Source organism: Hemitrygon akajei, chromosome 16, assembly GCF_048418815.1.
Source record: "Hemitrygon akajei chromosome 16, sHemAka1.3, whole genome shotgun sequence".
Taxonomy (NCBI): Eukaryota; Metazoa; Chordata; class Chondrichthyes; order Myliobatiformes; family Dasyatidae; genus Hemitrygon; species Hemitrygon akajei.
The window spans coordinates 28,015,158-28,027,760 of NC_133139.1; the positions used below are offsets into that span (position 1 = coordinate 28,015,158).

The 12,603-nt window shown below is 44.2% G+C and overlaps 1 protein-coding gene across 3 annotated transcripts in view; it reads right to left on the reverse strand.

Moving 5' to 3' along the window:
* ano8b (anoctamin 8b) overlaps nucleotides 1-12,603 on the reverse strand; it is a 124,879-nt gene that overhangs the window by 81,257 nt on the left and 31,019 nt on the right. The window contains exon 1 of one of the 3 annotated variants that reach the window (XM_073068534.1): nucleotides 8,813-9,037. The exons of the other annotated variants lie outside the window; for them this stretch is intronic. The gene's annotated coding sequence lies outside the window, so the exon portion shown is untranslated. Of the gene's footprint in view, nucleotides 1-8,812; nucleotides 9,038-12,603 lie in introns of those variants that run through there. 3 annotated transcript variants of the gene reach the window in all.

A 12,603-nucleotide genomic window follows, 5' to 3' on the forward strand; every position in this document is an offset into this window, starting at 1 on the left:
TTTTACAGTTTAAGATTGTTCATAGAGCCCATATGTCTAAATCTAAACTATCTCGATTCTACCCTAGCATTAGTCCGCTCTGTGATAAATGCAAGAGGGGCGTGGCCTCTCTCATCCATATGTACTGGTTCTGTCCTAGCTTGGAGAAATTCTGGAAAGATGTCTTCACTACGTTATTGTGTATTCTGAATCAGCACCTAGAACCAAACCCCTTAATTGCTCTGTTCGGTTTTTGGGGCGAGACAGATTTATGTCTGGGTCCGACCAAATGCCGAATATTATCCTTTGCCTCTCTCCTGGCTAGACACTTGATCCTCCTTAGATGGAGAGATGTTGCCCCACCCACTCATGCACAATGGCTTAACGACATCATGGCCTGCTTGGACCTCGAAAAAATTCATTATTCAGTTCTCAATTCAGATCTAAAGTTCCATAAGGTCTGGGGACCTTTTATCGAGTATTTTCATAACCTTCCTCTTGACTAGGGTTTCTTTTCTTTTCGGTCCCTTGCTTTCAGCTCCCTTTTTTTTCTGGTAGTAGGCATTATTATCCTCTGTTGCTAAGTGTATTCACAGTCTGGGAGTTTGACTGTCCTGACTTATACTCTCTATATTGTGGTGTGGTTGGTCTGGAGTTGCTGTTGTTTTTTCTTGTGTTGTGGGGCTTGGGGAGGATACTAAGCTTACTTGTCTTTAATTTAGGTGCTTTTTTGTTAAATTCTCTTCCTTTGTAGCATATTGTTATTGTATGCTTAATTTTGCACTGTTTTAATGTTCCTCATTGGGATTTAGGGTTTTTAATTTGTAAAATGTTTTGAAAAACTAATAAAAAAATTTTAAAAAGAAAAAGCGGGTGTTTGCTGGACCGGTGAGTGAGGGGTGATGGTTGGAAAAGGAACCTGTAGATTGGAATTGAATGGTGCTTACAGGTGGGAGGGCTGGGAGGAGGGAATGCTGAGCATTGGGATAGTGGAGCCTCAAAGCAACATTAGCTACAATATAATGAACTGATGATTCGCTGATATAAATTAACCTCTGCCAATTTATCTCTTACCCCCTCTTTGAGAGCAACAATGATTGAGTTACTGCCAAGGAACCAACAGTTCTTCCTTCTGAGCTTTCAGCCTTACCAGAGACTCTAAAAAGGTTAAATATGCAACATGAAGCCAGAACAGACTAAAAAGATATCCCTTTAGAACAGAGATGAGGAGGAATTTCTTTAACCAGCGGGTGATAAATCTGTGGAATTCACTGCCATAGATGGTTGTGGAGCTCCTATTGTTGGGCATATTTAAAACAATGGTTAATAGATTCTTGATTAGTGAGGGTCTTAAAGGTTCTGGAGAGAAGGTACAAGAATGGGGTTGAAAGAGAATAATAAATCGGCCACAATCAAATGGCAGAGCAGCCTCGATAGGTTGAGTGGCCTAATTCTGCTTCCATGTCTCATGGTCTAACATCAGTTTACATTGAACTAGAAATGTACGATGCTGGGCACTAAATGGAGAAATAATGTTCAATGGATGCTAGAGAAACTTTTTTCCCCCTAGGCAGGGTAAGTAGACAGGAGAGATGGTATTGGATGGGAGGGGACTGAAAGGATTGCCTTTGAGGGATTGTGGCGGAATTATTGGGATTGGGGACGTTTATGTGAGGGAAGGAGAGGGGTGGCATTTAATCAGCCATACATCCCATTATTTTTGGGTTTTCATTCTATGGAATCCTGTTCTTTCTTCAAAGGTTCCAAAGAGTGCATTCCTAATGCAAAGCCTTTAGGACAGCAATAGGACATATAGACGATTGAATGCTGCCTCTCACCCCACCCTTTCATAAATGTCTCTCCCGCCGCCCAGCAATTTTTGTCACCATCCCTCAAAGGCAATCCTTTCAGCTCCCTCTCACTGAATCCTGTCTCTCCAGTCTAATTACCCTTCCCTTGGAAAAAAAGTCTTTCTAGCGTTCTGGTAAAACTATTTCTCAGCAAACCCTTTGAATGGCAGGAACCCTAGCCTAAACCCTGACCTCAAATGCTCCCTAATCACAACCCAGTGATTCTGATCGCAATCAGTTTACTGCAAAAGCCTTTGCTAACCTTGGACAGCAGTTTAAGTTCAATCCACCCATCACACCAGAACTACAGTGTTCATCCATCAACCCTGAGCAATGTTTTATTCCAAATTCATTCCCATTATCTTATACTGACTTCACCTGAAGTAGGTAAGGGGAAGGCCCTCAATTTTAGCTCTAGGCTCTGTCACTGGACTACAAGTGACTCTGTGGCAGATTACAGCCAACATAAGGCACAGTCATCTCTGACCCTCCCATAGTTCACCTGCTGTTTAAACCCTCATATATCTCCAGAATACAGAGGTCCAACCTCCTCCCTGCCACCTTGTTCAACCTTCTTGAAGCTTCAACGCTCTTGAAGCCTCAGTCATTAGAAACTCTGGAGCCTGTGTGCTGGCTCATGTAGTGTCCCATCACACGTCACCCAGGTTGGCAAGCAGATGGGCCAGCTTTTAAAATGCTCAAACTTTTTCAAATCCCAAAGTGAGCGGGAACTGCCTTTCTCCAAACCTGTGTATACCCTCCAAGATCCCCTAACTCCTCCTATCCTAACCTGAATTTTATTGCTTTTCCAATGGTGGCCACAAACTCTGGAATTCCCTCAGCTTGTTTGCCTTCTTTAAAACTCTTGGGTGTTTAAAAACACTCTTTGACCTTGATATCTTCTGATGTGACTCATCATAACATTCTGGAGAGATGTTCTGAGAGGAATGGACATTGAGGAGCTGTTTCCTCAGGATGGAGAATCTAGGCCCAGGGCCTACAATCTCAGGACATGGGCCCCTTGGACTGAGAGAAAGAGTAATCGCTCCAGAGGGTTGGGGCTCTTTAGGGTTTGATGCTGGTGAATTTAAAAAATATATATATACAATTACTTATTTTAATATAATTCTTTATAATTGTTGAATGTTGTTGATTTTTGTTGCATGTCCTGCACTGACCAACACACCACAGTTATATATGGGACATATTCAAAACAGCAGCCTCCTATGATGACCATATAGACTTTGAGGAGTATGCTGAGGCAGTAACCAGCTACATAGCCAAATGCACGGAAGATGTCACTGTGATGAAAACCTTCACCGCATGTGGTTATAAAAAGCCATGGATGACAACAGAGGTGCGTTCGCTACTGAAGGCCCGTGACACAGCCTACAGATCGGGGGACAGGAGTGTGCTTCGCTCAGCCAGGACTGCGCTTTCACTAGGGATCAGGAAAGCGAAAAGGACCTACGCGGGCAAAATACATGGACACTTCTGTGACACAGGTGACACCAGACGGATGCGGCAGTGAATTAAAGCTCTGACAGACTACAAGATCAGGCAGAAAACTGATGACAGCGACGCCTCTCTTCCTAACAGGCTTAACAAATTCTTTGCACGCTTCGAAGCATCAAACACTACAGCAAGGGGGAGAGCCAGTCCCTTCTTACTATCTGACCAGCCGGATCTAATCATTGATTCAGAGCAAACACGGAGGACCCTTGCCAGGGTTAACCCACGAAAAGTGGGAGGTCCCGACGACATCCCTGGATGTATGCTCAAGGAATGTGCTGATGTATTAGCAGATGTCCTGACAGACATTTTCAACATCTCTCTTAGTCAAGCCATTGTCCCCAGATGCTTCAAAACCTCCACAATCATCCCTGTAGTAAAGAAATCAGTTGTAGCCTGTCTGAATGATTACCGTCCAGTTGCCGACCCCCATAGTGATGAAATGTTTTGAACAGCTTGTCAAGCCTCATATCGCAGCCAGCCTCCCCTCATCACTGGATCCTCTACAGTTTGCTTATCGTCCAAATCGCTCTACGGAGGACGCAATATCCACCACACTGCACACAGTTCTCTCTCACTTGGACAACAAAGACACTTATGCCAGAATCCTGTACATTGATTTCAGTTCAGCATTCAATACCATCATCCCGCAGAGACTAGTGGAGAAACTGTCGCTGCTTGGCCTTAACACTGCCATGTGTTGCTGGATTCTGGATTTCTTGACAGAGAGACCACAGTGAGTCCATGTTGGCAGGAACATCTCTGACTCCATCACACTGAGCACTGGATCCCCACAAGGCTGTGTGCTTAGCCCATTGCTGTTTACACTGCTAATACATGACTGTGCAGCCAGATTCAAGGAGAACCTGATCATTAAAATTGCTGATGATACCACAGTGGTGGGGCTCATCAGTAAAAATGATGAAACAATGTACAGGGAGGAGGTCAAACACCTAGAGAGCTGGTGCTTGATGCTTAATGTCACCAAAACCAAGGAGATGATCGTCGATTTCAGATGGTCTCAGCCTGAGCACACACCCCTCAGCATCAGCGGCTCCACAGTGGAGAGAGTGGAAAACATCAAGTTCCTTGGGGTGCAGATCTCGGACAATCTCACCTGGTCCAGGAACACCACTGGGATTGTGAAACGAGCCCAACAAAGATTGCACTTTCTGAGGAAGCTTAAACAAGCATCACTCCCCACTAACATCTTAACTACATTCTACAGAGGCGTGGTTGAGAGTGTGCTGACCTTTTGCATCACTACCTGGTACTCCAGCTGCAGTGCTGCCGACAAAAAAGCCTTGCAGAGGGTGGTTAGGGGAGCAGAGAAGGTTATTGGGGTCTCCCTACCTTCTGTCCAAGACCTCTTTCAGAGTCGATGCCTCCAGAAGACACGGTACATCATTAAAGACCCCTCACACCCTCTCCATGAACTGTTTGTTCTTCTGCCATCAGGTTAACGTTACAGGAGCATCAAAACTAAAACCACAAGGCTACTAAACAGCTTCCTCCCACAGGCAGTCAGACTGCTAAATAGCTGCTCTACCTGACTCTGCTTTGGACACTTTTAACTTGCACTGGACACTTATAACTTGCTTTTAACTGACACGTGGCTGTTGTGTTTTACTATTTATTGTTATGTTTATTATTTAGTGTTGCGTTTGTTATGTTATGATTGTACTTGCTCCTGGGAAACGCTGTCTCATTCTGCCCTGCAGAGCTGATGTACGGTTAGAATGACAATAAAGTTTTTGAATCTTGAATCTTAATTACTTATTTGTGTAAATGTACAAGGTGAATAAATTTGATCCTTGAACTTATGCAGGAATTTGCAGGATGTCTTCTCAGTTACTGAGTATATTCAAGACTGGGATCGTAATGGGACACAGAGGGAATTGAGGAAATGGGGATCAGGTGAGAACATGGATGAGTGGGGACACCCAGGATTTTACTGAATGCCTGTTCCTGCTTCCAGTTCTCGGTGGGGTTTAATATAGTGCATTTTTGTTTAAGATGCTTTAGAAGTGCAAGCTGATGATCTTATGCCTGAGTTAAAGCAGGGCCCAGGCTTAGCACATTACAGCCCCTGCTTGTCACTGAGGCCAGCTCTGGAAAGAGACAGATCCAGCTTGAGTCAGTGCCAGGAGCTTTAAGCTGCCCATGAAACCACTGCTGCCTCAGCTTTGACTCTAGCCAGCGGTTGCCAAAGAAATTCTCAGCAGGGAATCAACTTACAAACTTTCTTCAGTCCTGCAGTCTGTTCACCAAACAGTCCTTTAGAAGGAAGGTACCTCCACGGGGCCCAAACCTTTTCTTCCCCTGACATACCAATAGACTACTGGCCTCTGGAGTTTTACCAGTTTAGAGTCCAAGTTTATTATTTATTGTAATGTCTGCACTGTTTTGTGCACTTTATGCAGTCCTGGATAGGTCTGTAGTCTAGTGTAGTTGTGTGTGTTTTTTTTTCCTTTGTGTTTTTTTTATGTAGTTCTGTCTAGTTTTTGTACTGTGTCATGTAACACCATGGTCCTGAAAAACATTGTCTCATTTTTACTATGTACTGTACATTGCAGTTATGGTCGAAATGACAATAAAACTGACTTGACTTGAAGTTTGTGATCATCACCACGAAGAGTGCTTACAAATTAGGACAGATTCAGATTATTCATCCCTGTGGTTCCTGTTATACAACTCTTGCTTAAGAGCCAGAGGATGCCGAGTCTTCGAATATTTTTACAGTAGAATTTGATGGGTTCTTGATAATAAGAAAAGGTGTGTGGACAGGAAAGCCAAACTGAGATTGCAATTAGAACAACTAAAGGCTTATTAAATGGCCCAGCAGGTCTGAGAGGTCAGGCAGGCCCTCCTGTCCCTAAGGTGGTGTTTCTTGCCTGCAAAGGCCATGGGTACAGCTTCTGCAGGAACTCTTGGCTAAATGAGGGGTGCAGGACTGTGTGGGCAAAGAGCCACAGGTGGATCTCTCTTTCAAAGAGACAGCACAGGCGTGATGGGCCAAGTGTCCCTTCCTGTGTTGTATTGTTTTAAGATTCTATCCCAGAAGAGCTTCTCCCCACACGTACTTGCTATCCACAGTGGCCACCCAGCCTTCTACACCTGCTCTTTCCTGTTATCTATAGGGCTTGAATTTTGGTTCAGTTCAGAGTTATTTGTATTTTTATCCTTGATTTTAGATAACTATACATAAAAATGAGAATAATGTGAAGATATTTGGCATATCCCCTTCGACCCTTACCAATTTTTTCTGATGCGCCGTAGAAAGCATCTAATCAGGATGCAGCAAAGTTCGGTATGGGAACTGCTCTGCACCCGACTGCGAGAAACTGCAGCGAGTTGTGGACACAGCTCAGCACGTCATCTCCGTGGGCTCTGTTTGTACTTCTTGGTGTCTCAGTAAAGCAGCCACCATAATCAAAGGCCCCGCCCACCCCAGTCATTTCCTCTTCTCCCCTTGTCCATCAGGCTGAAAGTACGTGCCACCAGGCTCAAGGCCAGCTTCTAGCCTGTATTATTATTAAATAGTTCCCTGGTATGATAAGTCGGATTCTCGACCTCACAGCTTATCGCATTAAAAACATAAGAAACAGGAGCAGGAGTCGGCCATCTGGCCTGTCAACCCTACTCCACCATTCAACAAGATCATGGCTGATCTGGCCATGGACTCATCCCCACCTACCTGCCTTTTCCCCATAACCCTTAATTCCCCTACTATGCAAAAATCTATCCAACCTCGTCTTAAATATATTTACTGAGGTAGCCTCCACTGCTTCATTGGGCAGCAAATTCCACAGATTCACCAATCTCTGAGAGAAGCAGTTCCTCCTCATCTCCATCCTAAATTTACTCCCCTGAATCTTGAGGCTATGTTCCCTAGTTCTAGTCTCACCTATCAGTGGAAACAATCCTGCCTCTATCTTATCTATCCCTTTCATGATCTTATGTTTCTGTAAGATCTCCTCTCATTCTTCTGAATTCCAGCGAGGACAGTTGCAGGCAACACAATCTTTTCTCATAGTCTAAACCCTCATCTCTGGAATCAAACTGGTGAACCTCTTCTGCATCGCCTCCAAAACCTGTTTTGTACCTCACTGTTCACCTGCTCTGTGCTTTCTCTGTAGCTGTCATACTTCATTCTCTGTGTTACTGTTTTACCTCATTCCAACTCAATGCACAGTGAAATAAATCTGATCTGTACGAACAGTATGCAAGATGAACTTTTCGCTGTACCTCTGTACATGTGACAACCGATTTCAAAATAAACTAGTCAAGACTGACCAGTCAGCTTTCGGCCTACATAAAAGTTAACCATATCAAGTCAGTGGTAGTAGCCCACACACATTCAAAGTCATACAAACTTGTTAATGTTTCTTGCCAACACGCCACTGACCAACACGACCCACAACCACACGGGATTGGCTCCATTTTATCTTTCGCCTAACAGTGGAAATCCATTTTATCTTTCAAGAAAAACAAAGAAAACTGGACACTTGGTGACTGATGGTGAAATCCAAGAGGTGCAGTTGACAGGAAAATGGGGAGAATAGGTTAGTGCGGAATGGGGTTGTTCTCTGAACTGACATAAACCCGATGGGCCAAATAGTCCCCTAGTCATCCTGAAGAAAATATGGTGTAAACAAAGTATTTTGCAAGCAGGCTTTGGATATTTGCTTTGTTATTTATTGGTTAAATACGTAAAAGAAATGGAAGGCCCAGTTACACGTCCTGCTCTGAAATGCCACTCCTGACAGTCGGCTGCATGCCTTCAGCACTCACTGACCTGACAGTTCTCTCCCGTCCCTTCCTGGACTCTGTTTATATTTGCCTCCCTCCAAATGGAAGCAGATTCTTCTCCCCGCCCCTCCCATTTTACAAACCTCTCAGGCCTCAATTTTATTTTTGGCAGCAATGACTAATCTTAATTTACATGTTCACATATTTAAATATGTACTTGGCAGCTCCCTCAGGACAGCATCACTTCAGTACATACATACTAAAGGTGACAGGGTGGCTAATAACATACAGTGTATCACAGCCCGGGGGGAGGGGCGGTGTGTGTGTGTGTGTGTGTGTGTGTGTGTGTGTGTGTGTGTGTGTGTGTGTGTGTGTGTGTGTGTGTGTGTGTGTGTGTGTGTGTGTGTGTGTGTGTGAGAGAGAGAGAGAGAGAATAAGCATTACCGCTTATCAGCTTGATGGAAAGCAAGAATTTTACATTTGTGTTTCTGTGAATGTGTGTGCACATATACATCATGTATATCTGAGAGAGAGTCTGACAGAATGTAGCTATCAATTCAGGACAGGGACAGGCCCAGCTGTACTGCCATTCCCTCACCCCCCCCCCCACCCCCCCACCCTCTAGGCCCCACGCATGATAAATAGGCCTGAGATTATGAGTTGCTGGTGTTTGTCCACTCACAGCCCTTTCAGAGACAGAAAGTTAAAAACACACAAACCTGGGAGTGTTTGGGATAGAACCTGGTGTCCAGCTTGTGTCTGATCCCCTTCTGTAAAAGCCAAAAGATTCCAACAGGGAGCCACACATTTTCAGCTGTTATTAACACTGAGCAAACACAGGTTGGTCAGCAGTCACCATGTTCTCAGCAGCAAATTACTTTTAAGGCTGTCTCTTTCCTTTGCTCTGCTCTAATCTCTCTCTCTCTCTCTCCCTCTCACACACACACCCCTTTTCCTCACCTGTTGCAGCTTTTACACATCTCTCTCACATTTCCCTCTCTTCCCTCTATGCTCTTTCTCCCTTACACTTTCCCACTTCCTGTGTCCTCGCTCTCTACCCAGCTGTGCCTTTTCTTCCTCTCTTCTGCTCTCTCTGAACCTCTACCTCTGTCTCTCTATTCCCCCTCTCTCTGTCCTGTTCTGTCTTTCTCTCCCCTAATTTTGTCTCTGCTCCCACAATCTTGCCCTCTGCACTCACTCTCTCCCCATTTTCTTTCCCTCCGCCCTGTCTCTCCTTCGTACTCTCTGCACTCCGTTCCCTCTCTGCTCCCTCCCTATTGCTTTCTGTCTGTTTGCCTCTCTCTTCACTTCCACCCCCTCTCTCAGCCTTGCTCTAGTTTTACACTTAGGAGAGTTCAGCTACTGTACGAATCCATCGGTTGCCAGAGTCCAAGCAAATGCTCCCCGATGCAGCATTCAGACAATGGGCTCCTTGTCGGTCCCCTCAAAGTCCCTGGTCACCATGGATCCATAGACTGTTCCCATTTCAAGGACTCTTGCACTCTAAGCACCAGACGAGGGATGGGTCAGTGGGGTGAAAGCTCAGTTCTCAGGTTACCTTGATGCCAATTTAGACTACTGGCTCAAAATTCATTGGCTGCCTGTGCTGCAGCTGGTGCTCGCTCTGGTTGAAACTTCATCTGGTGTCGTCAAAGGTCTGTCTCTACTTGCCCCTCATTGGTACCTCCTCCTAATCAACAAACTTTCTGTAGCCAGTTTTAAGGAAGGCAGATCCATTACTCCAAATGGGCAACTTTATCTTAATCTCCAACAAAAGCAAGGAATATGTTGAAAAATAAATAAACCCCTTCAGGTCCTGGTGGTTTCTACAACAGAAGTTGCTCTGATTTTAAGCTTCAAACCCCAGTGGTCGGCGAGGGAGAGTCAAACCTGCAACATGGACCCACAGTCTATACTGTGTGAACTTCCGGGATACCTGCGCCACATTCGGAATTGAAAACCAGTCTGCATCTTAAATGCAGATGAGGGCTGAACGCAGATTGGGACTCAAGTCTAGGCAAAACCGAACTTGCATGACCACTGAACTAGGATTAAAACCAACTTGACCCTACTGCTTGAGTAGCTCCTTTTACTTGACATGCCAAATTCCAAGAATTCATGGGGATCGTATTCAGTAAACTCCAAGATCACTTTTCGTCCATCTGACAAATGTTTGATGAAAAAGTGAATTATAGGAATTGCCTCTAATTGGATTTGCAGAAACCACAAACATTAGTGTTCCATATCCCCTATAGCAGAGTAAAACCATCCTCTGAATTTCATAGGCGTGCCAACCAGACAAAATTATAACACTAAAATAGACGCCAGAAAACTCAATCATGAACTCTGGAAGAACTTATTTTTCTGGAGTGTGGGAAGAATGCGGAGCTCACTCCCATGGGAAGATTCGAGGGTGAAGAGGAGAGATGGGTTGAAAAGGAAACTGATAAAATAAAAGCGAGAGAATCAACCATAAAGGACAGGAGCAGAATTAGGCCATTCAGCCTATCAAGCCTGCTCCACCATTCCATCAAGGCTGATTTACTATCCCTGTCACCCCAATGCTCTTGCCTTCTCCCTGTAACCTTTGGGTGCCCTTACAAATCACAAACCTGTCAACCTCCATTAAATATACCCAATAGCTTAGCCTCCACAGCTGAATGTGGCATTGAATTCCACAAATTCACTACCCTCTGGCTAAAGAAATTTGTCCTCATATTCTAAAGGGACAGTCCCTTTTCTCTTTATTCTGAGGATGTGCCCTCTGGTCCTAAAGCCCCTCACTATGGGAAACATCCTCTCCGCATCCACTCTACCAAGGCCTTTCAATATTTGATAGATTTCAATGATATTCCCCCCCCCACCTTTCTTCTAAACTCCAGGGAGTACAGGCCCAGAGCCATCAAATGCTCTTCATATGTTAAACTTTTCATTCCCAGAATCATCTCATAAACCTCCTCTGGACCCTCTCAAATGCCAGCACACCTTTTCTTTTGAGAAGGGGCCCAAAACTTCTCACAATTCTCTAAGAATGGTCTGACCAATACATTATAAAGTCTCAACATTATATCCCTGCTTTTATGTTCTAGTCCTCTCAAAATGAATGTGAACATTTCACTTGCCTTCCTTACTCAACCTGCAAATTAATCTTTTAGGAATCCTACACGAGGACTTCCAAGTCCCTCTGCATGCCTGATTTTTAAAATTTTCTCCCCATTTACAAAATTGATTACACCTTCATTGTCTCTACCAAAATGTATGACCATACACTTTCCTACACTTTATCCCTTCTGCAGCTTCATTGCCCATTGTCCTAATCTGTCCAAGCCTTCCTGCTTCCTCAACACGACCTTTCCCTCCACCTAGCTTCATATCATCTGCAAATTTGGTCACAAAACCATAATTTCCATCATACAAATCACTGATATATAAAGTGAAAAAAAAAAACAGTCCCAACATCAACCCCTACGGAAAACCGCTAGTCACCAGCAACGAAGCAGAAAAGGCCCCCTTTATTCCCACTCTTTGCCTCCTGCCACTCCACAAATCTACAATCCATGCTAGTATCTTCTCTGTAATACCATGAGATCTTACCTTGTTTAGCAGCCTCATGTGTGACATCATGTTAAAAGTCTCTTGAAAATCCAAGCAAACACTGACTCTCCTTTCTCTATCCTGCCCATTATTTCCTCAAAGAGCTACAACAGATTTGTCAGGCAACATTTCCCTTTAAAAAAACAATGTCAACTTTGGCCTGTTAGATAGTGACTGCAAGTACACCAAAACTTTATCCTCAGTAATAGACATTAACATCACCCTACAACAGAAGGCAGGCTAACTGGCCTATAATTTCCTTTCTTTTGCCTCCCTCCCTTATTAAAGGATGAAGTGTCATGTGCAATTTTCCAGTCCTCTGGAAACATTTCAGAATTTTATGATTCTTAAAAGATTACTATTAATGCCTCCACAATCTCTTCAGCTATCTCATTCAAAACCCTGGAACGCAGTACATCAGGTCCAGGTGATTTATCTGCTTTCGGATCCTTCAGCTTCTCAAGCACCTTCTCCTTAGTAATAGCAACTACACTCACTTCTGCCCCGACACTTGAATTTCTGGCACACTTCTGGTGCCTTCCACGGTGAAAACAGACACAGAATACTTACTAAAATTAGAAATAGATTATGGTGGAGCTGTCTGATCAGGCATAGAGCAGAATGGCCTGATTCTGTTCTGCAAGAAATCTGATTATCAGGCCACCTAGTTCAAAGGTAGGCCAAAGAGGGAGGCTTGTGGAATATCAAGGCTCTGGTGCAATGTTATGGGTGCTGCTGAGAACACAGCTGAAATGCTTCAAATAGTTTTGCTCTCTTCTTGTAGGAAAGGGTATACAGTACTTGCTTTTGGAGGTAGTGAAAAGGTTCACCAGATTAGGCACTCCAGACATCTCTGTCATTCCATATCATCTTAGCTGATTTGATCTTGGTCCCAGCTAAATATTCTGCCCACTCC